This window comes from Bos mutus, chromosome 2 (genome assembly GCF_027580195.1).
Source record: "Bos mutus isolate GX-2022 chromosome 2, NWIPB_WYAK_1.1, whole genome shotgun sequence".
NCBI classification, from domain to species: domain Eukaryota; kingdom Metazoa; phylum Chordata; class Mammalia; order Artiodactyla; family Bovidae; genus Bos; species Bos mutus.
The window spans coordinates 42,031,915-42,059,043 of record NC_091618.1 but is presented as its reverse complement, the minus strand read 5'-3'; the positions used below and the strand labels follow the sequence as shown (position 1 = coordinate 42,059,043).

Here is a 27,129-nt window from a genome sequence, read left to right as displayed (position 1 = left end):
TTTTCTGAGTGAAGCCCTATGTGTTACTCAGGATTTAGCCCAGACTCCACCACTCAAGGACTGGCTTCCCCTGAGACCTGTACCACAGAATGATCATGTGTTAGAATTAACTGTCTCTTGTTTGCTTTCTCAATGAAATCTTGAAGCAGAAATACTCTATTTCTAATCCCAGCATCTATTCCTGAGGCATCTGATAATCAAAAAGTATGCTTTGGAGGAATCAGTGAAGCCAAGTGGCTCTACTCTTAACTGGGAGGCTTCAAGAGCACACAGCTTTCTGGTCACTCTTGGACTGACCAGCCTCCCAAGTTAATACAACTTGTCTGGCTTCCTGGTCAGCACAGTCTCCCTCTGGCTGCCTCCTCCCTCTGATCTGCTGTGAATTTTAGGTTTCAGTGATTCTGCTAGTTTCTACTAGTCTTTGGCTGCCACTACTGGGGCAACACATGCTATTCCTGTTCCATCAGGAAATGCCTCCTAGCCTAGCATCCATAGATGAAAGTCTTCCCCAAACACAATAGGTCACCATTTCCTCCATCGAGTCTCTGCTTCAACCATTTCCTAAGGGTACATGATAGTATTTATTGTTCAGATGCTACAGTCAGCATGGTATGGCCACTATGCCAAGAGATAAGACTCTTCTTGGCAATTATTTTTTCATAAATCTCCTCCTCTCAACTAACATTTGTTGCTAACTCCTTTTGATGATCAGGAAATGGCAACCCACTCCAGTGTTTTTGCCTGGAGAATCCCAGGGACGGGGGAGCCTGGTGGGCTTCTGTCTATGGGGTCGCAGAGAGTCGGACACGACTGAAGCAACTTAGCAGCAGCAGCAGCAGTCAGCTCTACTGCTGTATTCCAGAGAATCTTGCTAGAAATGAGCACCAAACCCTCTGTCCTCTACTTTTTCTAGAATTTGCTTAAGCCATTTAAAAAAATACAACTGTGATTTGCTCACCTCAAGTGTCTGGGCACATCTTCCATTTTCTATAATTTCTCAAGGATACCATCTGCACTTGTAGGGGCACTCTTTTCTGTTTTTTCAAAATCCTGGATGTAATTTGTGAGCACCAGCAACCGGAGTGCCTTTTAAGCATCCTGGATTGTGTATTTTTCTCTCCCCTCCCACCATCCTTTCCTGCCTTTCTTCTGCCTACTTTTGGAGATATCATAGGAGTCACTTAGTATCTCTCCGCATCTTTCCTCATCTGCAAAGATGGAAGGGTGGGACTAAGTGATTTCAGCCTTTCTTCCTGGCTCCAAAATTATATGGTTCTGTGATTCTTTAATGGAAGCAAAATAGAAGTTCAGGTTGCTCTGCCTTTCCTCTGGTGCTGTTATCATGTCAAAGCATTTCCTCCCAGAAGTGATCTATCCTTTCTTATTCCTCTTCAAAGTAGCTTTAACAATTAAAGAAAAAAGAAATCTTTCATATCATTATCATTTGTTTCCTCAGGCCCCTTTGCTGCCTTTGAGTCTCATTTCGCTGCCTCATACCTCTTTGCTACCTTCTCTGTTAAACAGTGTTCATGGGTCCACCCTCAAAACTCTTTCTGCTTACCCTTGCAGTGATACTCTCCCATAACCCCAGATTTTAGGAATTAGAACATTACTCTGAATCTCCCTAAACTTCATATTGGAAATCTCTCTTGTCTATCGTTCAGGTGGTCTTGTCCTTAAATAATGAGAACTTGAGTTATGAGATTTGTCAAAAAAATTTTTGGCAATAGAATTACATCTACATACATACATATATCAGGCTTCCCCAATGGCTCAGTGGTAAAGAATCTGCCTGCAATGCCTGAGACACAGGTTTGATCCCTGGGTCAGGAAGATCCCATGGAGGAAGAAATGGCAACCCACTCCAGTATCTTGCCTGGAGAATCCCATGGACTGAGGAGCCTGGTGGACTACAGTTCATAGGGTCTCAAATATGACTTCAGTCAGATACGACTGAAGCAACTGAGCTTACACTCACATACACATATACATACATTCATGCTTTAGCTGTGATTTTTCCTTTGCTCCAATTTAATATCAAAATTTGCAATTAGGCTATTATAAATTTTATTGCTGTGTAGAAATGTTCCTTAAAAAAAAGATTAAAAAGAATCTCTCTTATTCAGAATAGTACCCAAACTTTTAAAGGCAGGGCAAAGACTATAGAAGAAAGGAATACAGGCAAGTCACTATTAGTATTTCAGGATAATCTCCCTTCCCATTTAGATCCTTTGTCCCAGAATCTACTGAAGACCTACCTATGAATCTAATAAAATTTAATACAGATGTGAGTCATCCAAGGCTAGGAGTTAAAGAGATAATTTGTGAAACAAAGCCAAGAAAGTAATGTTTGGATGTATGTTAAACAGTGTGGGATAATTGTATGGAATTTACTCTAGAATCATGGGACTCTCAAAGAGTGCTCTGGCCTATGATAGATGGATGAGCATGAACGTATTCTTTAAAACAAAGTCTGTTGTGATTTTTCAAGCCTAAGAATGATGTGTATCAGACATAGAAGGAAGGATTGATCCTTTTAGTCTGACATTTGATGAATTGCAAGTTTTGTCCTGGCTCATGCCCTTTGATTCAGAGACTAAAAGTATGTTGTTCACAGTTTTGTCTTTGTAGGTGGATCTATATTGATGTTTGTTGTTAAGGTGGGTTCCAAATATCAGGAGTAAACTAAAAACTCTTATGGTAAAATTGCCCAGATACATCCATGGATTCATATATGGAAGCATTCAGTTTACATAACCAGAGCTAGGTTTTCAAATTGATATATCCATATATCTTTTTCTACATAAATGTTTTCCTTCAATTACAGGCATTGGATTATTTTAAAAAAATCATTATCAATGAAAACCTACTTTTATAAGTTGAAACCTCATAACCTGTGAGAAACTCATTAGAAAATACTTTAACCATTAACTGAACCAAATGATAACATGCAAGATAACCTATTGTATTGTCCATTTGCCTTCTAAGTGAAATGAAACTCTCTTTTGATCAGGACTGTCACAGATAATTTCTGCACACAAAATACATCTAGGGACGGCTTTCAAATGAAGTTGTCACTTTTTGTTTAGCAGGCAGGAGACTCTCCATTGTTGTCAAACCTGTTTTATAGAAGAGTCACTAGCCCAGGGATACACACAGTCATAGAGAAGAGGGAATCGTCACTCAACCTACTTGGAACAGAAAGAGCGAGGTTGGGTGCTGTCAGCACTCAGGGTGTCTGAGGGCTCTTTTGTTTAGCTGGGCTTTCCTCTAGCCAGCAATGCTTTTATAGTCTTGGAATTAGATTTCTTTCTCCTGTGCTGGCTTTTGAGAGGTGTGAATAGATGAATATTGTTATTCTCTGAAGGTAACACAGGATATGTAAACTGTATAATTTGAGTTTTCTGCTCAATTCATGAGGTCATGGAAAGTTAAGAAGAAAAACTAAGCCTGTAGATTTACACAGACATATACTTTCTCTTTAGTGTCTTTCAAAGTTGTCCTGGTTTTCTTAAGATTATAGCCAAGTGGTTCACTTTTTCAACAATTAATCAAACAATGTAAGTTAAATTTTGTCTGTTATTATAACAGTGAAGTTTTATTTTTAGAGTGATAGGGACCATCACCTTGCATTTTATAATAATAAATATTTTGTATATCATATAATATGTAATGATATATAATACATGACATAGTAATTTATATCATAAAAGAGTAGGCTGAAGAATATTATACTGATTCTCATGTGTTTGTCTCTCTCAAGACTTTACCTATTCCCTTCCTAAGGATTAATAATTTTCTATTCTTAAAACTTACTTGGCACTTAAGTCCCAGAAGCAGCAGCCATGTAGGGCAAAAACAAGATGCTGAAAAGTGGTCCTCCCAGTTCTCGGGTTCTGTAGAATCCTTTGAAACCTTGCACAGTCATCAGCCTTGTGTATTTATAATCAGTCAAATAAATAGAAGGGTGAGCTCTAGACGTCCTTTCTAATCCTGGGATTGTGTGGCTCTCAGAAGGGATAAGAGAAACAAATGAGAGTATAGGAGTTGACTACAGGAAGAAGAAAGAGAAATTAACAAGGAAATGGGCAGTCACTTGGATTAGATGGAAAGGCAACTGATGACCAAGAAAATTAAAAAAGAAAGAGAATTTCCAGAAATGAAGTGGCTCACTAGAGCATCATTCCCAGGTGGTGCTAGTGGTAAAGAACCCACTTGCCAATGCAGGAGACATAAGAGACGCAGGTTCCATTGTGGGTGGGGAAGATCCCCTGGAGGAGGAGATAGCAATCCACTCCAGTATTCTTGCCTGGAGAATCCCATGGACAGAGGAGCCTGAGGGGCTACAGTTCATGGGGTTGCAAAGAGTCAGACATGACTGAAGCAACTTAGCACACGTGAGCCAGAAGCTTGGTATTCTGCATTTGCCAGCAGCTCTTCCAAGAATCTCATAAAAGAAAGCTCTGGATGAGGAAGTTTCGATACCTTCCCTACTATATGGTCCCCAGATAGTCCCCCTCTATCACCATCTCCCATGATCACTTTCAACTACCAGACCTCTCAAAACTCTGCTTTTTCCATTAATAAAAGGAGGCTTGCTTTTATGAATTTAAGATATTACCCATTGCATATTAATCACAGGTTTAATTCTTCATGGATCAGTTATGAAAAATACAAGCAAACTTAAAATTCTATTTATGATTCAGACGACCAACATAGTAATGAGATTCTGTGTTGTGGGGACTGTCACATCTTGTGTCAGCCCTGTTGTATCTAAATGTTAGCTCTCTCATTAAGCTCCATTAGAGGGTTTTACAATTCCAAATTGTTTATACACTACTGGTTTTCTGCTGCCTGACAGTGGGGCATGTTTCACTCATTAATGTTGGTGATACGTTACATTGTTAGTGAAAGCTGAAATACAATTCAGCAGGAAGGAGGCATGCGCCAACTGAAAGGCTTCTTTCCTATATGTTTCCCAATATAATATCCTGTGGATATATTTTTAAATTTGCAATTCAGCCTACCGTCTTCTGAGTAGGGAAATACCCTTTTCTTTGTTAAATTTAAATGACCCCTCCACTAACCAAATTATATTTTTGTAAACTTAATCTTCAACCTCTTATATCCCCTGTGAAATGCTTTCTTGCTCTTTTTCACCGTGTTCGATTTAAAGTAACTCATACTTGTAGCTTTCCTCTGGGTTACAAAGCACTTTCACACACACATTCCCGTTTTCCTCTTCACTATAACCATTCTTTCTAGTAAGGAAGAACAGGAAGCTAAAGCTGATAGAAGAGAAACTCTTCCCTGACTACCCAGTGAATAAATACTCAATTTCTACTCCATTCTAGTTAGTTCTGACTCTACTACTATATGCCTTCTCTTTATATGTTTGTTATTTAAAGATAGACTGTTACTTTCTAATTTTTCTATAATAAGTATTTTATATTAAACTTAGTTACCAGACTAGAAAATAAAAATCAAAACACCAGTTATCCTGCAATCCAGAGTTAACCGTCCTTCACATTTTAGTGTTTCTTACCGTGTTTTTTTCTGTGTATATCACTCTATATAAAATACATAATTTGTGTGTATGGTGCTCATACATTTATATACACATATAGTAATTATATGAACATATAAATTTTTATATATGGCCTTCCTACCATTATATGGTGATCTCTTCCTGTGCCAATTAATCTTTTCAAAATTATTACATTCCACGGTTACCATTATGTAACTGTACCTGAATTTATGTAACCTTTTTCTTAGTGCTAGACATTTAGGGTGTTTCAGAGTTTACAATATTATAAATTATACCAGATAAGCACCTCGGTATACACATCTTGCTGCACAGCTTGGATTATTTCCTTAAGATTCCTAGAAGGAAAAAAGTTTGAAATATGTTGCCAACAATTATCTAGAAAAATTGAAGCAAATAATGCTCCCACCAAGCAATGTAGGAGAGAGTTCATTTCACTCCCACCTAACAACCCTGAATATTATCTCTTTTTCCCCCTAAATCTTTGCTAATTTGGTTGGTGAAAAATAGTACCTTATCATTTTACTTTGAACTTCATAGCTTCTTAGTAAAGTTAAGCATTTTTATGGAAGTTGATGCCTGTTCCAAATTACCATTAGAAGTTTTCATTCTCTCTCAGCTCTGTTCCATTACCAGGAGGAATAGTTATTGGAATCAACCTCTGCTTCCTCCCTTAGAAAATCTATTTGGATTTATCAAGACATATTTGGATGTAGGTTTTTATACCCCTCTTCACAAAAATGAATGATTACACACCTGGGTCTATTCAGGGAACTAAGCCACATCTGTTTGGATCTTGTTTTGATCGACTCAGCCTTACCCCTAATAGAATAGCATCCCTTTGAATGGGCGATATTAGAAAAATAAGACCCTCCCAGTAGATAGTGAAAGAAATGTCACATCAGGGTCTGGGCATTGCTATGACAACCCAGGCTCCATCAATCACCACTCCCATCAGCATGTGTTGCAAAGGAAACCCCTTTGCAATGTTTAATCTGAGAATTTTAATATTAAATATATATTTGACATTGAACGCTCACACCTTATTTGCTATTGTCAGGCTCACTTGATAGACAGCTAAGTTAGTCTCCTTTTATAATCCATTTCTGAGATGAACTATAAATTTTGAAGCTGGGCTTCATCATTGCAGAGAGAAAAGCTTTTCCAGCCTATTGTTGAAATATAACATTTTATACGATTTATGAGGTCCAGATTCAGGAAGACCATTTGCCAAGCACTTAAGGCTGGTTTTGCTGCCCTTTGCTTTTCTTCCCCCTCGCAAACATATATAGGGGGAAATCCATTAGGAAAGAAAAATTATGAAGAACTTACTTGATTCAATACAAACTCCAGCCTAAGAAAGAAAAAGTCTCGAGCGTTTCCATGAGGAACCTTGACCACATGAAGCTGTTCCTTGGGCTTAGGTATCCTGTTTGCTTCAACAAATGAAGTGACATCATATTTGTCTTGATATTAAATGAATGCCTCTGACTCAGGGAAACAGTTTGAATTTATACATTGTATAGTACAAATCCTCTCCAATACATTTCCCAGGTTCTTTTTGAAATTCCATATGATGAGTGCTGTGATTTGGTCATATTCCACTGAGCTTGTTTTATTGCTATTAATTTTACCCAGGAAAATAGATTCTCTGAAACTTGTGATCCCAGTAGCTGTCAAGTGGTAGAAAATGAAGAAAACCACCAGACAGTGTCAGATTTATTAAGCGCTCTAGAAGTACAAAATTAATGCAGTTCTTTGTCTTTGGAAGGTTCAGTGTCTGCAAGCTGGATTTATCCTAATGGACAAGCAATGGAAGGAACAATCGTCAATTAGCTATCTCTTTAGCCAGACTACACGTGGTTGGAAGGCATGTAGGTCTGCACCTAGGCAGACCTCCAATTTGTTCATTTTGACTGCAAATGACTTAATTTAACATTTTTCTAACAAATGCATTAGGTAGAATGCTGCAGTTTCCTTTAAGCATTTTTTTTTTCTTAAAAAGAATCATCAGTGAAAAACCATGTTAAGTAGGCTTCTCACTCCATTTGTTTTCCATCATTATCCTTAACACATGAATTTCTGAGGCGCCTGTGACTCTTCCAAGCACTGAACTATATAACAGTGAAGGTGGAATGGAAAGTTCTGATGCTCCATCTGTTGGACCTCCACTTGGTTTGAGAATGTTTTATACTCCTGTACTAGATCATCTGCCTGTAGTCCTTTTTTTTTTTTAACAGCATGAGTGAATTTTGCATTATCCTCTTATTAGAGTTACAGTGTGCAAGACTTTGAAAGTAAAGTCTTGATTTGGGGGTCCCTCATGAGTCATTTGTGTCTCCCTATAAGACTTAGGAGTCATTTCTCAAACTTACTAGCTGAACAATTCATCTCCTAATCATGCCATTTGTTTCATGTTATTTACAGCATTAACATTTTTCCCCTCAAAAATATTAACCTTTTGCCTTGCGTATTCTGGTGGTGTAATGAAAACAGCTGTTACTTGTCGTGGCACTGGTATCTTCACATTTCTTTTTATTTGTGTGCGGATTCCAAGCCAGTTGTATGTGAAGATGAACTTCAAACAAAATTCAGTAACTGTGTATCTGGCCTTTTGTTTGTCAATTGTAGGGTTTCAAGCCTTAAATGTGAAGCTCTGATGTACAACTTAGTCCTGAACTGTGCAAACATTTGTCTTTACTCTTTTACTGCATTTTCCCCTTTATGTACAAGCAATATGCTTCAGGTTATTATATAATTAGCTATACAAAATATTTTATGAGCAGATAAGCACACTGACGCTCCGTCTGGCTTGTATAGTTTTATATCAACTCTGTGAATATTCTCTTTGGTACAGAGTAGAGGATGTGTATAGAAACATTACTCCTGAATTTTTTATAGGTTCGCTCTCTTTGCCATTCTATCTGCTGTCTCCCACAAAATTTGAGTCATACCTCAACTGTATGAATCCTCTTTTAATGCTCAGTTGCCCTGAAGTGTGCCATTGTGGAATATGTTTCAATGTCTCGAGTGAAGAAATTGGAGGCATTGGTTTTAACAAAAGCAATAAAATGGCAACAGCTGAAAAGATTTCTAGAGGTAAACAGACATCCTCCCTTGTTGTTGGACTCTTGCTCAGCACAAACATTTTTAAAAGCACGTGATTTTAGCCTATCATTCTTGCTTTTGTGTCTAGGGAGGGCAGAAGGAAGGACTCCAATTTTTATGGTCCCTAAGATTTCAGAATAGAGCACTACAGTATGGGAAACAATATCCACATTATCACCCTAAATTATCATTGTTGAACTGTGAATGTGTTTGCAAGGGGGTGGGTGTTCATGAAACAGATGGAAAGGAAAATCATAAGCATGAGAAAGGCTTTTTGTTTTTTCTAAAATAATTATCATAATTTTCTTCCTGAATCTTCTCACCGAAGCAGGCTGTGTGAAGTACTTTTTTTTATTTTTTGGCCATCAATGACTGGTCTTCAGTACCACCATTAGTTCAGTGCACAGCTAGACGTGGAGAAGAATGTGGAGCATGGAGAGGTTTTAGATGGGGAAGCCCCACTTCAGCACAACCAACCCCACCCCAAGTCTTCCAGGCCCTCAGGTTCACCAACTTTGCCTTCTGGTATCAAAGTCTTCCATCTAGTCAAAGCTATGGTTTTTCCAGTAGTCATATATGGATGTGAGAGTTGAACTATAAAGAAAGCTGAGCACCAAAGAATTCATGCTTTTGAACTGTGGTGTTGGAGAAGACTCTTGAGAGTCTCTTGGACTGCAAGGAGATCCAACCAGTCCATCCTAAAGGAGATCAGTCCTGAATATTCACTGGAAGGACTAATGCTGAAGTTAAAACTCCAATACTTTGGCCGCCTGATGCGAAGAAAAGACTCATTTGAAAAGACCCTGATGCTGGGAAAGATTGAAGGCAGAAGAAGAAGGGGATGACAGAGGATGAGATGGTTGGATGGCATCACTGATTTGATGGACATGAGTTTGAGTACACTCCGGGAGTTGGTGATGGACAGGGAGGCCTGGTGTGCTACAGTCCATGGGATTGCAAAGAGTCAGACATGACTGTGCGACTGAACTGAACCAAAGCCTTCACTCATATACAGATGAATGGTGTCTTATAGAGACAGACATCCAGCACCATCTGTATTTTAATGGAGATCAAAGCCTTGGACTAAATTAAGATTGAATTTCTGTCATCAGCCTGGGGGCAATGAGTGGTGCTTAAAAGCTTCCCAATTACCCTGCAGTAGCTTACCTACTCGTCCCTCTACTCCAGTCATAAGCCCTAGTTTCTCCTGAAAATGTTAATTGCAAGCACTTTAAATTCTAAATTAATCTGGAGCATTAGCTTGAGTGGGTTTTCATGGTTTTCTAAGTCTTCTGCTGGACTGGCTTCATAAATAGTGACCATATCCCATTTCTAACATAGTCCGTTCTCTTTTACCCAGAGCTGGGCTTGACAATAAAAAGAATGATTGTACTGGACAGAGAATGTATCAATACTGTTTCCATTTGGCAGTTCTCCCTTTAGCCGTACTCAAGATTTCAGCTGCCTCGGCAGAGTACTAGAAAGTGATATGCTTATTAGAAAACTTTATTAATCCAAGTAGAGTGCTATTTGGCAGTTAGATTCTAATAAGGATGAGAAGCTAAATTTAATTCAAAGCTAAAACGTCAGCAAATTATACTGGCCTACCTTCTCTAAAGTGTGCTAGCTTGGACATTCCTGATTTCCAGATAGTTTCACCTGGAAGCATGCATGCTATATTTAGCATGAAATAGCACAGAAAAGGTTTCCAATAACATCATTTCAGCACACATAAATTCCACTTGCAGTAGCAAGCCATGTGCATCACCATTGGCTAGTGTGTCACCATCACCCATTCCTTATGGGAATGGATGGCGCTGAGACATTATAGCGATACCTGGCTGCAAATAGGAGGCCATGAAAACATGATGCAGCGAAGAAAACTTCAAAACCTGTAGAAATTTCTTTAAACGGTGAGCTGTCTGCGCCATACCTAGAAATGGCAAAAAAAAAAAAAGCTTGCCCCAAACCACTTGGGATGTACTCACAGTATTTCACTTATGAACCTGGGAAGGAAAAAGACAAAAAGGAAATCATTTTCAAGGCAGCAGTTAACAGGGTCACTGAGTCATTGTGGCCCTCCCTCTGCCTCCATACACCCCGACCCCCAGGAACAGACCCTTACTCACCCTTATATGGCACCAATGCTTCCTCCCTTTTTCTTCCCACTTGTCATTGTACATTTTCTTAAATCACTTTCTTGTTTTCAATTCCCATAAAAATGTTTTTTAACATATCGTAGATGAGGACAATGTAACAGGTTCTGCAGAATACCTAGAATGATTAAACTCCACACATTGCTTAGCTGCTCATGGTTGGGGATTAAATAAAGATTTAAGCTCTATAAAACATGAATAATCATAATGCCCCAAAGACTTCCACCTTTCCTTACTTGGACTTCTGCAACAATTTCTATTCTGTCCTCTACCAAAAGCTGGAATTGTCTTCTAAATATTTAAATTAGATCATGTTTCTTCCTGCTTTAACATCTTCTAACATGGTCTCAGGGTAAAAGCCGTTTCACTCACGGTAAAATCCAAAGATCTTAACAGGCCTTGCAAAGCATCTGTGGTCTGCCTTGCCTGCCTATATGACCTTATTACTCACCTCTATTGCTTGGACATTAAGCTCAAACCACACTTTCTTTAACTCATCACTTTAACTTCCTTTAAATCATCACATTCATTCCCTCCTTTGAGCTGGTTTCTCTTTCTAGAATGTTCTTCATAGAGCTGCCTCTGGATAGTTCCTTCTTATAATGCAGAATTGAGCTTAAAAGACAAAGGTCTTCCTTGACTACTCTGTCTTAGGTAGCTGCCCAGTCACTCTCTTATCACCACACTGTATTTTAAGGGTCTGAATGGCACTTAGCATTGCTTGATATCCTTTTCCACTGATCTGTGTATTGTCTCACCCACCTACTAGAACATAAGGTCACACAATCGTGTGTCTTGTACTCCCCCCTATATTCCCAAGGCCTAGAATCATTGCAGTGAATAGTAGGTGCTCAGTAAGTATCTGCTGACTAAATATAAGAACCTTAAAGAATTTCACACAAGTGGAGAATCATTCCTTTAGCTAGAGTCCCAGACTGGAAAGACAGCTGCAGACAGGCCATGGAAGGTCTCTGCTCTCACACATCCGGTATTCTTGTAGGGGTCAGCAGAAGAGAAAAGTGAACAAGTACATAGTGAAGATGTGTTCACAGAATGATCAGTGCACAGAGGAAACAAGCAGGAAGACCGGAAGGGAGGGACTGAAAGGGAGGGACTGGAAGGGAGGGACTTGAAGGGTCTAAAGATGAGGTGGCAAGAGAAGTCCCCCTGAGAAGGGAGAACATGCCTGGAAACACTCGAGGCGGACAGTTTCAGGCAGGAAGAACAGCAGGTACAGATTCCCGGGGCTGTGACAAGCTTAGGTTGTGCGAGGAACAGGGGAGAGTAAGAAAGAAGCTTCCAGGCACAATAGAGAATGGTCAGGAAGAGGTGCAGAGGGAGACGGGGCCAATTGGGGGAATTGAGACCCCATGAGAATTAGTCTGCCCATAATTACAAGGCAATGGGTATTTTAAAAGTAAAGATGGATATCATCTTAATTATATTGTTTAGATATAAGGGGAAAGAATTACAGGTAAAGAGGTGGTGTGGACAGAGGCATGGAGGAGGGGTGTGGGTGAGAACTGAGGACAGGCTTAGGGAACAGTTAAAGTTTCACAGGAGACTAGACTGCAGGTGAGGCTGGAGACAGAAGCATAGCAAAGGGAAGAGAGCCAGAGGCTTTTAGAGCAGGAGAGTTACGTGAGCCAAACCGTACTTTAGGAAGGCCCATCTGGCAGCACGTTAAAGTGGGGTTAGGGTGGAGAGACAAGTCACCTAGCTGCTATCATGGTCTGAGCAGTGGGTGTGTGAACTAGGCTTGTGAAAGAAAAAAAAATATATGAAGGAATAGTGCTAGAGGCAATTGGTTAGGACTCAATAGATGTAGAATATGTGGGAGAAAAGATATCAACAATAATATAAAATATGATTGACAACAGCAGTAGCAGCTTTTTAAATTGAATTCTTATTATGTGCCAGGCACTATTCTAACTGCTTTAATGTGGGTTTTTGGTTTTTTTTTTTTTCCTTTCCTTTTTGGCCACACTGCATGGCGTGTCGGATCTTAGTTCCATGACCAGGGGTGGAACTCACATCACCTGCCTTGGAAGTGTAGAGTCTTAACCACTGGACTGCCAGGGAAGTCCCTATTCTAACTGCTTTAAATACAGTAGCTCATTTAATCCTCAAAGCAATCCTCTGAAGTCTAATTATCATCATCCATATTTCACAGATAGGTACTTCCCCCAAGTAGGCGGGAGGGCAGTGGCAGAACCAGGGTCTGAACTCAAGCAGTCTGGCTCCAGAGCCTATACTCTGAATGCTGGTCATTATGTTAAGTCTTGATGAACATGGAAAAGCAGTGAAAAAGCCAGGAAGATAGGAGAGAAAGTAGATTTCAGGAAAGAGATGAGGAAATTGTTTTTGAACAAGTGGAGTAATAAGGCATTGGTACATTTTAGGTGCAGATGAAGAGCAAGGGATGAGCATGGTCCTTGGAGCTCTTGTGAGCTGTCCCAGGCAGAGATGGGTGTCTTCATGGGTGTCGAAAACTTGCCCCATCTGCTCATTCTGGTACTTTTTGAATGGATGGATGAATAAATGGATGACCACGAAAAGGAATGTGTTAGAGTCCTGGGAGTGAACAGTATCCCCAGGAGTGAAAAGTATGGACAAGAAACAGAGAACCTTAAAGGAAGCTCATGTTTAGAGAACAAGGGGAGGGGCAGTAAAGGAAACCAACTCTGAGACTGAGGAAGTAGGAAGAAGCAAGGAGGAGAGATTCACAAGGAAATTGCTGCCCAGTGTCTAACCCTGTAGAGGCCAGGGTTTGCTCAGCCTCCAGAGGACAGTTTTAAGAGCAATGAGGGTGCAAGCCAGATTGTCATCTGGCCAAAAGAGAGGACAGCAGATGAAGAAATGAGACAACAGGTGATTCCTTTTTAGAGTTTTATGAAAGGGGGGCAAGAGAGTCAGGAGGCAACAGCTTGAGGGCAGAGGAAGGGCCCGTGGATGGTAATGATTCACAAAGGTCCTAAAATTGCTCCCAAGAGAAGAGAATGAGGAGCAGGGTCTCCTGGGCCTCGGCAAGGGTGTGTATGTCTGTCGCTGTAGGCGAGCAGCAGAAGCCCAGTCTGCACAACAGCAGGGTTACCTCAAGCCTTAGACACCACCTGATTTGAGGCCATGCCCTGGCAGAAACGCTCCCTGGATGGGTACGTGGGAGAATAGTTAGTTGGACTCATTTGGTGACACCCTCATTTAGAGGTGGGTAGAAAGTATTGACGTCATCATGCTGCTGATTTTATAGAGAAGCAAGAGTTATTTCCCACTGACAGGAATTTGTGGCACTCAGCATCTGTTTAAAAAAAAAGAAAAGATTCCCCCACCCCCTTCTTCAGACTTCTCTGGACTTGCATCTGTCTTGCCAGCTGTGAGCTGCTGAATTCCAGGGTGCAAAACCAAGGGAGACAAGTGGGAGGGGCATAAAATAATGATTACATGCTACTTCAGTATAAATCTGGGTTTATTGTGTATTCCTGGGCACATGCCGTCAAATTCAAGTGTGTGCCTCTCTCTTTCAATATCTGTCTGTAAACCTTGATGGTATTAAGCATATGTTTTAATAAATATTTTGTTTGCTGTATTTTCATTAATATTCATAGGGAGTGGAGCACTTTGGGTTTTGTGATTTCTAATAAACATTGATGGTGTTACTATTTGTACTGAGCATTCAGTATGCTCCATCAAAATGGCAGCTCTAATTAGGTTCCTTGAATTAGCTAATGGATTTTGAGAAAGATAGCTTAGAAAGCTCTTACAGCTGTCCAAGATACTCCTGCCATGGCAGAAAGACAAAAGGCCCCTGGAAGCTACAGACTTCAGAGCTTTAGAAATGCAGCTGACAGTTAAAAAGATAAATTACATTCATATTTTTCCACTGAACGTCCTAATACTGAATTAATGTTATTCCTGTAGTGAGCATCCATTAAGAAGCTCATTTTATTATAAGGATGCATTTTGACCATTAGGTCTTTTTCTTTGGCTCCTCCTCTCTCCCCACTCGCCTTTTTCTCCCTCCAATTCCCCAGATAGATTGGACACAGTATGAAAAAGCTTCTTTGAAGAAGAGGAACTAATTTCCCTCTTTTTGTAGGTTATAAATTTAGAAACTCTCTTAGCTATATAGTAAACATTCAGTTTAAGGAATGTCAAAGTAAGTAGTACATAGAGAACTAATATATTGATTCAATTCGAGCCTTGTGGGTTATATTTTATGTAGAACTTGGGGTGGGGGATGAGCTTCTAGCTAGTGGACTTGCTTACACTTGGGTAAAACATGATTTTTGTTGTAGAATAGGAATATCTCAAAAACAATGTGATGCTTTCTTTTTTCATCTTGATGTGGGATCACAAAATAATGCAATGCCACTCAATGTGTTCTTCACTTTTCCTTCCTAAGAACGAGTTTCTTTAGCAAATGATGAACTGATAATATCTGAATGACTGTACCTAATATGTCTGCAAATAGGGAGGGAAAAAAATAGTTCTTAGTGGAATGGAGAGTAATAAAGTTCATGACAAATAGCCGAATGCAGGAAACACAGTCACCCACAGGCTTCTTTGAGCTAGATATGTGAGTACTCATTAACTCTATAACTGTGTTCACATAATGTTTGGCTCTTATTTGTCCACTTCGAAAACTAATACCTGTTACTTTTTAATCTGAAAGGTTACAACTCTCTAGATACCTGGTAAATCCTTTAGGGGAATGTTTCCTGGGTCGTTAACTCTCGGCCATCCAATTTCTGTTTTCCCCATTTCAGTCTTTGCAGTGCCTCTGTTTTTCTAAGTCCTGCCTGACTTTGGCCTTTTTTCTGCTCATTAGTACCTTGACCAAACAAGGGGCTGGGCAAAGAAAAGAATCAAGTCAATTAATTGGAGGATTGTTTACAGCTCTGGGAAAATACTTTTGGGAAGGAAACTTAAGTTGTTGGTTTAAATAAGAGTTTTCAAAATCATCCCCAGTGTCTTATTTTCCATGCCCTTCGAAACCTATTTCTATGCATAACTGAGAACCAATTTAAATGCTGTTGCTAATAAAGCTGTTGGAAATAGGGAAGAAATGAAAGTGTTTATGTAATGTATAGATTACAGATCAGACAGCTTGTTTTGCCTTGGTATGATAAAAATAAAAAGGAAAAGCCTTTTTATATGAAGTGCCAAAAAAAAGAAATACTCACTTCTTCCCACACATGACTTCACCATGATGAATAAAAGGCATAACTGACATCATGTTTATTGAAAAAAACAGCAACTGTCATACTGTCGAGAGGCTACTGAAAGCTGGAAGAAGGCATGTTGTTTATTCATTTTCACTGTGGATTATTTATAGAGTTCAATTGTCAGCATCAACCTCATGCCTAATTTTCCCTCTTCTTGGATAGCCCGTAATTCATTCACTTTTCAGATCAAGAAGACAGCTACAAATTGCTCCAGGGCAGGTATTCGGGCACCACTGTTACCTGGCCTGAATGGAGCAATGGCTGTTTATTCACTGAGCTTCTGTGACTACTTTCCGTAAAGTGCCAGTGAAAATAAAAGTCATTGTCAGCCCATAATGGGTTGGTTTCATTTGTTTTATTTTTTTCACTTTTTGCCCTCTGATTTGGCAGCCAGTGCTCTCTTCCTAAAGGGAAGTTTATCACTCTGTTAAAATGCATCATGCTTCAGCACCAGTTAATGTTACTGGTTAACCAAGAGCTCTAGTTATAGAAAACATTCAGTTTTCAAACTGAAGTTCTCACTGTCCCATTGCCTCCAACTAAAGTGCAGGTACAGTATTCAACAAGCGGGGAAACAGAGATAGAAGGTGACTTTTGCCAATGGTTGGGTCACCCATTTAGCTTGAACTGTACACGTATCCAAGAAATCATTGAATATGGTGCAAGAACGTCCCATAGAGGTCAACTGGTTCATTTCATTGCTTATGATATGTGGAAAGAGAAGGGTCTTTTTATAAAAGATAGTTATTCATTGACTTCTATATTGGCTGCATTGAGTCTTAGTTACTGCACACAGGCTTCCCTGTGATGCATGGGCCTCTCTCCAGTTGTGGCTCATAGGCTCTGGAACACATGGGCTCTGTAGTTTGTGGCACACAGCCTCTCCAGTTGAGGCACACAGGCTCAGGATTTGCAGGACACAGGCTCAATTGCTCTGCCACATGTGAGATCCTAGTTTCCCGACCAGGGATCGAACCTGCATCCCCTGCATTGGAAGGCAGATTCTTAACCACTGGACCACCAAGGAAGTCACATGGGTCTTATAGAGTTATCGTGATATAAAGAATAACCCTGGAGCTGCTCTACCCAATGTGAAATCGATCCAGGATTCCACATCATCTTCCCTTTTTGCAAGATTGGCACATGGAGCTATTCAAGTCCTACCAGCTTTACTTCCCAGAATTCTTCATCCACTCCCACACTTCTGCCATGCCTAACCAGCTGCCCTTTTATGTTGCCACCACTTAGCATCTGATGCTCCTTCCACTGGCATGCCCAGTACCCTCTCCTTGCTCTCCCTTTCTCCTTGAGGCCTTTCCTAGCCTCCCCAAGCATAGTTAATCACCCTCTCCTCTGAGCTACTGCAGGACTTCATTATGCTTCATGATACTTCTTCATAATAATTGCTACATTGCCCAACAATTATTTATTTATATTTCCACCTCCCTCCATAAGACTGAAATCTCTGAGGGTTAGTTCTGGGTCTTAATCACCTTTACATTACCAGGGCCTGGGACATGGCAATATTTAAAAATAAATAAAAGCATAAATAAATGTACACAGCTGAAAACATTCAGAAGGTTATTGTAAAACTTTTATAAAAGCAATTGATGGTCCAAGTTTGATGCCAGCTTATTACTATCCAGTCTGTTCTACAGAGAAAGTCACCATTCTCCTAGAAAAGATGTAGAAGTCTGAACATCTTTTAAAAACAACTGAAACAATCGCTAGGAGATGATACTATAAACTGTCTCTATCCTGTAAATCCCCGAAGGTCAGAAGGTCAGCATGAGGTTACAGGGTCACCAGTGCTCACTTTACACCCAGGGAAATGAAGGCTGTGGGGTAGTCTTAGATTTGACACGCGTTGGGACCTAGTCAATGTTAACTTTTTATGTGGCTCTTTGGAGTTGAGAACCTGTTTGGATTGGATCATTATTATAACCCTATTTAAAATTGCAAGAGCATTTGTGCATATATGTGTAGAAGAAACAAAAGGAATCAAAGCATGTTCTTAATAAATTCTTAGGCTGAATTATGCTAATCACATCAGAACACTGCATATAGAATTCTATGTTTATGAGATAATTTGATTTAACATCATATGTGTGATAATTAAAGTCTGGCCCATGCATCGCTTCTGGGTGTCTGGACAGTTTATTGTATATTTCTTCCCGTCAATGGGTATGGAGGTAACAACTAGTTTACATAGCCTATGTATTTAGAACACTTTGACTCCACAAACATTTAGTATTGAGTTCCTAATCAAAATCTTTAGCTTCTTCCAACTGAAAAACATGTCCTTTTTTCTTTGAATATTTTTTCTCTTTCTCATGTTATTTTCCCAACCTCATCCCCTTCCATTGGAAGGCAAAAAAAAGTGTTATGGGAGGAAAAGTTGACTTACTTTAATCTACTGACCTTTTTTTTTTTTTTTTTTTTGCTAATCTACTGATATTTGATTAGCACAGGCTACCATAGTCTATCTTGACAGATATAATCCTTTAAATTAAAAATATAAATAAAAAACCCGCCATCCATGCACTAACTCATTTAGAGTCTCCTTTTTTCCTTTACATTGTATAGTCAATTTGACCTTATTTCCTCATTGTGTAAAATAAAGACCTAGGTGTCCAGCTGTTGGGAATCAGTGGTCTTTGATGGCCTTCCCTGGTCCCTTGGGAGAAGACAGAGGTTCTATGTTTCCTCTGAGGAAGAGGGAATTTCACGGAGGCCTAGGAAATTCCCAAGGTTTTATGGCCTGCAGCCCACACAGGCTTATTTTTCCCAGAATTGACCCTGAAAGTTTAATCCACATCTAAATGTCAGATATGTATTTCTGAAATTCAAGCTGTGTTTGATTTAAGCCTAGAGGATAATAATTTTATCTCACAAGTCCTGCAGTTGTTGGTGAGAACTTCTTTGAGAAGGTGTGTGTGTATGTCTGTGTGTGTAAGATATTAATGTGTGCGTGATATCATCAAAATAATACATATTTTTAAGGTTTCTTCCATTTATCTTTTTGTCCCTATTTTGCTCATTTTATTTTGAGCCGTAAAAGTCTTTGAGAAAACTTATAAAGTTCCAAGTGGAATCATGTCTTAAGGTTAAGTTTCTGAAGCATCATGTGAGGCAAAAGTTGTGTACAGTCAGAATTTACCTTGAAAAACAGTTTAGGGGGATGCTATAACCCAGGTGGCTCAGTGGTAAAGAATCCTCCCAATGCAGGAGATGCAGGAAATGTGGATTCGACCCCTGGGTTGGGAAAATCCCTTAGAGGAGGAAATGGCAACCCACTCCAGTATTTTTGCTTGAAAAATGCCATGGACAGAGGAGCCTGGTGGGCTGCAGTCCATGGGGTCGCAAAGAGTTGAACACAGTTGATTGGCTGGATGCGTGTGCATGCAGGACCTACCTATGATCTCTCACTAAACCCACACAACACTCATTCTTTTCATTCTTTTAGTGCAGCATCAACTTGTTATTCCCTTGTTTGAGCACCAGCTGAAGTAGCTGGTTTGCATTTGGTGGCCATGTTGTACAAGTACTCATAGCTTGAAACACTGGGATCATGTTCAGTACAGTGTAAAGCCTATATTATGAGAGGCACTTAGGAACTGCCCCAACCAAGGGAAAATGACTCAGCTTGTGTCCAGGGCCCTACATTCATTACATGGAATGGCCAATGGGAATATTGTCACTACTTAAATTGCTGTTTTCCCCCAAGCCCCCATTTTTGTCTAAGCTCAAATATTGAAGCATCACTTAAAGATGGTTGTGATGCAGTGTTGCTATACTTCAGCCATGTAAGAACAGCTGTAACATGAATTACAGGATTTGTTTATCATCTTTAACAGAAGACACAGTGAATGCACAGTTTCAAATTGGTCTAAATCTATTTTTCTTTGCATCTTCATATGCTCGGTTAGCAAAGATGTAGAATAGAAATGAAGGGCTAATTTTGCCGCCAGCCAGTGTGAACTTTTCAACTATATTTTAAAATCCTCCTTTAAGAAACAAAAATTACCATGTGAAATACTTGATAAATTCTTTTGGTGACTCCCACCTACTTTGCGTTGTTAATAAAATTGGGACAATGTCTCGAGACAGTATGTATCATATGTTTATATGAAACTTTGAATGTGCCCAATATTTGTGTAAATTACTTAAGGCTCAAAAATACTGTACTGCATTGGAGGAAAGATATTAGAATACTATTCAAAATATGAATAACTCAAATGGATATTTTATGACTAATGGCAAAACTAGCTTCTGAAATTTGAACACAGCCAGGAGGTCAGTGCACAGTATCAGAATAATGCAATTATGTGTTACAGGCTTATAATGGTGAGTTGAAGCCGTGAATAATAACCCGTGTGTTGTTGACTTGTGAACAACACTGTCAGTGTCACTCCTAAGAAATTTCTACCTTCTCTGGAAATGGAGACAGAGAAGCAGAATGTTCTGATTAGGGAATGGCCTCACATTGTCTCAAGTGATAAAGCGCAAAGGTAGAGCAAAACCTTTTTATCAGAAGAGGAGATGACATTGATCTGGTGAGAATCTCCATCACAGCAATTAATCACGTAGGAGAAAGTTGCCCTTCATGCATCAATGAGATTACTTTTCAGGGGTAAATGGCGGCCATGGTATGAGTGGAAATGCTTGCCGTTATGCGATCAAAAGTGTCAGGGGAAGGGGGACCATCTTTTTCCCTCTAAGACGTGATTCATTGGGTTCAAAGTCCATTCAAGGGTTAAGATTTCCAGGACAAATCTTCCAGCTATAAGAGTCAGAGGGTCAGTTGACTGAGCTACGGCTGGAAATACCAAGATAAGGATCTCAAAGGGAGCAGATGCTTAAAGCAGGAAACATGTGAAGAAAAGCAAAAGGTCAGACTCAGGTTGCCATGGCAAAGTCAGGAGCCCAGGTAAGCCAAGTCACATTGTCAGATTATCGTGTCTGGGTCAAAATGCCACTGGCAGCTCAGGATGGCTCGGGGAAGAACCACATTCAGAATTGCAGGCTGCACTAATACATAGCTATGCTTTGTGGGGTCCGTCCTTCCTTATGACCCTAACTTACACATTGACCTCTCTGGACCAGTTTTTTAGCTTCCTCATAGTAGCCTGCTGTAACGAGTAATTTTGTTGAATGCTTAGAAATTTATACAAATACATGCTTTTCAAAATAATGTATTAGCATAGAATATAGCTTTTTTCCCCTCAGTTTCTGCCACCAATTTTTCATGCAACATTATATCATCTCTTAAGATATATAATAAGCATTGTTTCTTTGCCTACTAGTAAGAAGTATAATGTCAGAGATAATTGACAAAAGTAGTTCTAGAAATAAAGAGAGATTCAAATGTGAAAAATTTGTTTCATCTGTTACTGTATTCACTCTTTCTATAAACTCATAGTCTTAATATAGGAAGTCATAGGGAGTCATTGTAAGCAAACTAATTGTTTTAATTAACAAAATAACTGAAATATATAGATATTAAATGCCCATATGAAGAAAGTCATAGTCTTATTTTGGGGGAAATTATTTTAATCAAAAATAATTGGCAAGGGGGGTCACCATCATAGTGGTGATGCATTGGGAAAGAAATTAGAAAACTTCCCAAGTGTTGTTCATGGCTAGTCAGTTATATATTCCAAAATTTCACTGGACTAAACCACAAAAAATCTTATTTGTCAATATACCTTTGGAAAAAATAGATACTTTGTACAAAATTAGGAACAAGGAGAAGATAATTTATATAATTATAATTTTCACTGAATAGTAACACGATAATTTTCAGAGCTGTCCAGTATGAAAATGCCATTTAAAGAATTTTATAGAATTTAGCCCCATTAAAAGCCATTATTTATTATTAAATCTCATTTATCACATATGGACACACTATATAAATGTATTTGCATTATGGAATGTTAAATCTGTAGAGTGTTAGTGCTATTGGGCTATGGTTTCTATAAATCTTCAAAATGCTTTTGAATTAATGATCCTGAGTACATTTATAAGAATGTCTCAAATTTTTTATTTGACAGAAATCTTTATCACCAACAGAAAATCAGTTACAGTTGTGTCTATGACTGCCTTCAGCTGAATATTCTTTTACAGAACCTAGTCTGGGATTTGAAGTATAATTAGTAAGGGAAGAGTGCATATAGATAGTTAGATTTCTTTATATTCATGTTATCAAGAGTGTGAATATCACAGAATCTCAGGTATTTTGAGAGCTCTGTTCCCACTTTGGAAAAAAGTATGCCCTGTTTTCGCAGAACTGTGGTACTGCTATATTTGAAGTTTTAGACTATATTGATTCTTTAGGTCCTTAAATGCAAAAAGATAAAACAATCCTTCCCTTTAGGGGAAAAAAAAAAAAGGAAATAGCATATTGTCATCACTCCATATCTTTCAAAAGGAGAAAATCTTTTTGATAAAACCTTTAAAACTTCACACTTTTGTGAATATAGAAAGATGAATACCATGTTTACTTAATTTAAATATTTTATTGTTGTTCAGTTACTCAGACATGTCGTACTCTCTGCAGCCCCGTGGACAGCAGCATACCAGGCTTCCCTGTCCTTCACTATCTCCTGAAGTTCGCTCAGACTCATGTCCATTGAGTCGATGATCCATCCAACCATCTCATCCTCTGTTGCCTGTCTTCTCATCCTACCTTCAGTCTTTCCCAGAATCAGAGTCTTTTCCAATCACAATAACGTTTTTACAGTAACATCATAAAAAAAGTGAATAATCAAATCCCAAACTTAAAAACAACCCCTATTCTACTGATTACTGTTGACATACATACATCTAATGCCAACAGTTTTATTCAGTGAATTTGTAAGGGTTAGCTCATCCAGGTAGAAATATTCCTGTTAAGGTTCCATTATATAGAGACTGTTCTTAACTGCATCACTGAATCTGGACCCCAGGCTGGTACCTACTGATTAAAGGCAGACACCTCTCCTTAGCAGTGAAGAGCTACATGACTTGAGGCTACCTGAAAATGACACAGCTCTTTGGAATTAACTGTGTATATTTTAATCATAGTTAGGGTGCTGTATTTACTTGTATGCCTGCTTAGACATACACACAAAGTCTCAACAGATGAATTCACAAGTCAGACAATGGTTCGCTGGCAGTGACCAGCTCCCTCTCATTCGGCCCCCTCAGCCAGTGATGAACGTTACAAGCAGCAGCCCTGGCTGTTTGTCAGCCCTGGTCCTGATCCAGAGTTTCTTTCTCTTTCATGTGGATCTTTGTCATATGTTGAGTCTCTTTTGCACCCCATTCAGTTTTATACCAGTTTCCCACATAAGCCTGTTAGAGATGTAATGTTAATTACCCAGAAATCTCCGTCTGCAGTTGCTCCAGCATCATTCTTTAATAAATACAGACTTCATTGCATGTATTCTATTACTTTAGCTGCTTCAATTTCTATTTTTATTGCAAAGATCTGTGCAAATAAAAGAATATCAAAAGGTATGGCTATAAATGTGCTCTGCGAACTTCCCTCTGCCTTGAAATGCAACGGCTGCTACCATATGCCTGCTGCATTTTAATGCCTTTCTCATGAGGCAACAAGGTAACACTGGCTTTGGAGTCACACACTCCCTGGTCCACCATTCACCAACTGTGCTACTTATTTGAGCCTCAGTGTACTCATCTGTGAAATGTCAATGTCATCCTCACAAATTTGATTGGGGATGAAATGAGATGAAGTGTGTAAAGCATAAATATTATGTTTAAGGAGCTTAATAAATGTTACTTTTCTCCAGCCTGTTGTAGTAACGGGAGGGGACTATGGCATGCACAAATGAACACTCATTTTAAAATGTTTTTCAATTGAGGTAATTATGAACTAGGAAGAATAAGGTTAGATTCCAGTGGAGCAGATAATGCCTTACTGTGATGTGTATTGCATTTGGGAATATATTACTATAGGTGACGATGAAGAAAATGACATGGTTTCTGAATTTCATTACAACTTTAAAACTCTGTCCAGCTTTAAAGTGTTATAAGAAAAGCCTGTTTTACTATACATCTGCTTTTAAAGGCGAAGGCAGCATAATTTACAAGAAATCACTACAATATAAATCTGTTTTGTTATACTGCTTGAGTTAATTTAAAATAAAATTTCAGCACATTGAAAGTGCAGGAGTGGCAGTGATCACCTACATATGTATATAGCTACAATAGGAACTTTTTTGGTAAGAATGACTGACTAACCTCTACCTTATCCAGTGAACAAATAATACAGCAAGCCTAAATTTTCTAACTCGCAACCTGGAGATGGGATTACTGATACTTTACCAGATTTTATATGGTTGCAAGAGTAGGTGAGTTACATCATAAGCTGATATAACTTCTGAAGCTATCAGACAAAATTCTTAGAATCTCTACTACTGAGTTCCATAAAGCCAGGAAAATAGAAGTTAACATGTAAATAGAGGAAGGAAAAACAGAAGTCCTCAGAAAGTAAGTCCTCAAAGCTAGGCTTAGCTTTCATTCTGGTCCAGTATATTGTTAGAGGACCCAATCTTTAAGATACTAATTAGATGAAGGAGGAGACACAGGTTGAAAGGTATTAAACAATGATAGAATGAGCCTTCTTTAAAGTCAGACCTTGTATATCTAGTAGTCATGAGCCTCAGATTTCTCATGTCTATGGAGCAGAACCATAAAAGTTATCTTTATTCTTCTGTGATTTTGAAATATTTATAGCACCTGTTAACACAACTATATAACTCAACTCAAGTGCCAGCTCCTATAGATGGTAATAGCTTTCTAAAGTTTTGGGTTAAGAAAGATTCTAAGACCATGTCTAGGATTATGGGGAAGGAATGCTATAATTGATTAATGATATCTGTTCTGAGCAGAACTGATAGTAAGTGAAAGTCTGTATCAATATATTTTCTATACAATGTCCCATAAATTATAATTATTATGATTACTGCTTCTCTTATGACAAAGGCATTTTTATGTTCCTCAGATTTCTACCTCTTCAACACAAAACGGAATCAATTAACTGCTTTGGGTACAATAGCTGTGTATATCATTTTTATTGATTTGATGGTAAACTTGTGTGTGTTATCTGCAGAGAAGAGCTGAAAGATAAAACCAGAATTTACTATTCCTCATTTTATTATATAAACCAACTACCTGGGAAAAAGTCTGGTATAGTTACTCAAAGTAGAGTGAAGGTTAGACAGAGAAAGAAAATGAATGTTGCAATGTAATCCCTGCTTATCATGAAAGGTTTGCATGGTGTCCTGTAACTTCTCTAAAATATTCACACAAGGGAGAATGTTTTGCACTTAGATGGTCCCTGAATTTCTAGACTTTTTCCTGTTTTTCTCTGTGGCCAGATTTCTTCTCTGGGTAAATAGTCATGTTCCTGTCAGCCATAGGGGATTTTCTGAATCATAAACAGCTGATTTTGTATTCTTGCCCCATTCCTTCTATTTGAGAACTGAAATCTGATCAAACCCATATTTTTAAATTTATTTATTTATAGGCATATGGAAGAATAGTTTACGGTCTGAGTGTGATTATTTTTTCCCACAAATGCAGGAAAATTATGGGGATTTTTAAAACAGTCCCTTATCAGTTTCTTTTTTTTTTTTTTATTACTGATGATTTCATTCTGCTTGAATTCAATGCTTCGGTTTCTTTGGGTAAACTAATAGATTATGTATGCTGTGTTTGCACCACATTGATTGAACTCATCTGGTGAGTTTGAGTGTGGCTCATGCATGCACGAAATGGGCAGAAGCCTGCACAGTGGATGCAGGCCCGTAGGCAACTCAGAGTACTTAAGACCAAGGAGTGCTCTTCAGAATTAAGCTCAGCTGTCTTTCTCGCCTTCTGTTGTTCAGAAAAGTATCAGACCTTCCACTTTTTTTGTTTTTGTTGTTATCTTTATCAAGTTCTCAAGAAATACTTTTGTTCAAGAAAAGTATAGTAAGGGAACAAAGTCAGAACTATTTAAAGAGAGTTTTAAAATACATATTGAAGAAAAATTAAGGTAAATGATCTGTAAGAAATTGTTTTTTCTCGATCAAAGGCATCAATTACTTGGTGTCCATAGAGCAGGTAGGAAGCCAAGAACCCCGTGCTGGTTTTGTACAGAGGATGCTGAAACACGTGGGCCCACTTTCAGTTAGCTTACGATCTAGCGGTAGTTTGGGAAGAATGTTTTCCTTCCAAAAAATGTTTACTCACCATTTTCTTTTTATAGTTCAAGTGTAATTTTTAAATGTTTTAACAAAATAATAGATGACTTTTTTCTACTGCTTTTAGATGTCTCATTTAAACTTAAAACTCAGTGTAGTACTTGAGGATCATTCTGGCATGTAGAGGTCTTGTCCGTGGGCCTCCTCCCTACTTCCCTCAGTCTCACTAGTCGCTCTTCCCAGCTCCCTCCCCTACACCTTGTATACTAGAGCCGTGTTTCTCACATACACATGAAATATGAGTATCATTATGGTTAATTGTTACAAATTGAGTTAAAGTACGAACATTTGCAAATCATCTATTTTGTCATTCATTAGAGTAAATTCAAAATATCCCTAAAGGACCAAACTCTTTTATTATAATCTGCTTCCCAAATGAGAGGGGGAAGGAAGCGAATGTCAGCTACTATGTCTATGAGGCAGGACAAAAGAAGTTGAGGACCACTGCTTGCCAAACTGACTTCCTTGCATTCCCCCAAAGCAACATGCTTTCTCATTTCTGTTCTTTGCATTGTCCTTCCTTCTGCCTTGAATTTTCTCATCTCACTTGTTCAGTTGTTGAGCACCTATGAATCTTTCAAGATTCAGCTATGATGTCACCTCCTCTTTGGGGTCTTCTGTGATCTCCTTCCATGGCTCTGTTCTCCCCTGTTAAAGTTTAAGCAATCCATGTTCCCTCAACCCCTGTGCAGACCTGGAGCATCAGTCACAGTGGATTGTAGTCTTCCATATCCCTTTCAGTTCCCTAACTCCCAGACTGTGTGTTTTTTGTGAATAAGTTCTGTGAAAGTGTTTAAGATCTCTGTGTCTTAACATAAGGTCTGGCACAATAGGGCACTCAGTTA

General features: G+C 38.9%; 1 protein-coding gene across 1 annotated transcript in view; it reads left to right on the top strand.

Annotated features, from left to right (window-relative positions):
- The window catches only part of PARD3B (par-3 family cell polarity regulator beta), a 1,148,960-nt gene that overhangs the window by 992,786 nt on the left and 129,045 nt on the right, over positions 1-27,129 (top strand). The gene's annotated exons all lie outside the window — the stretch shown is intronic.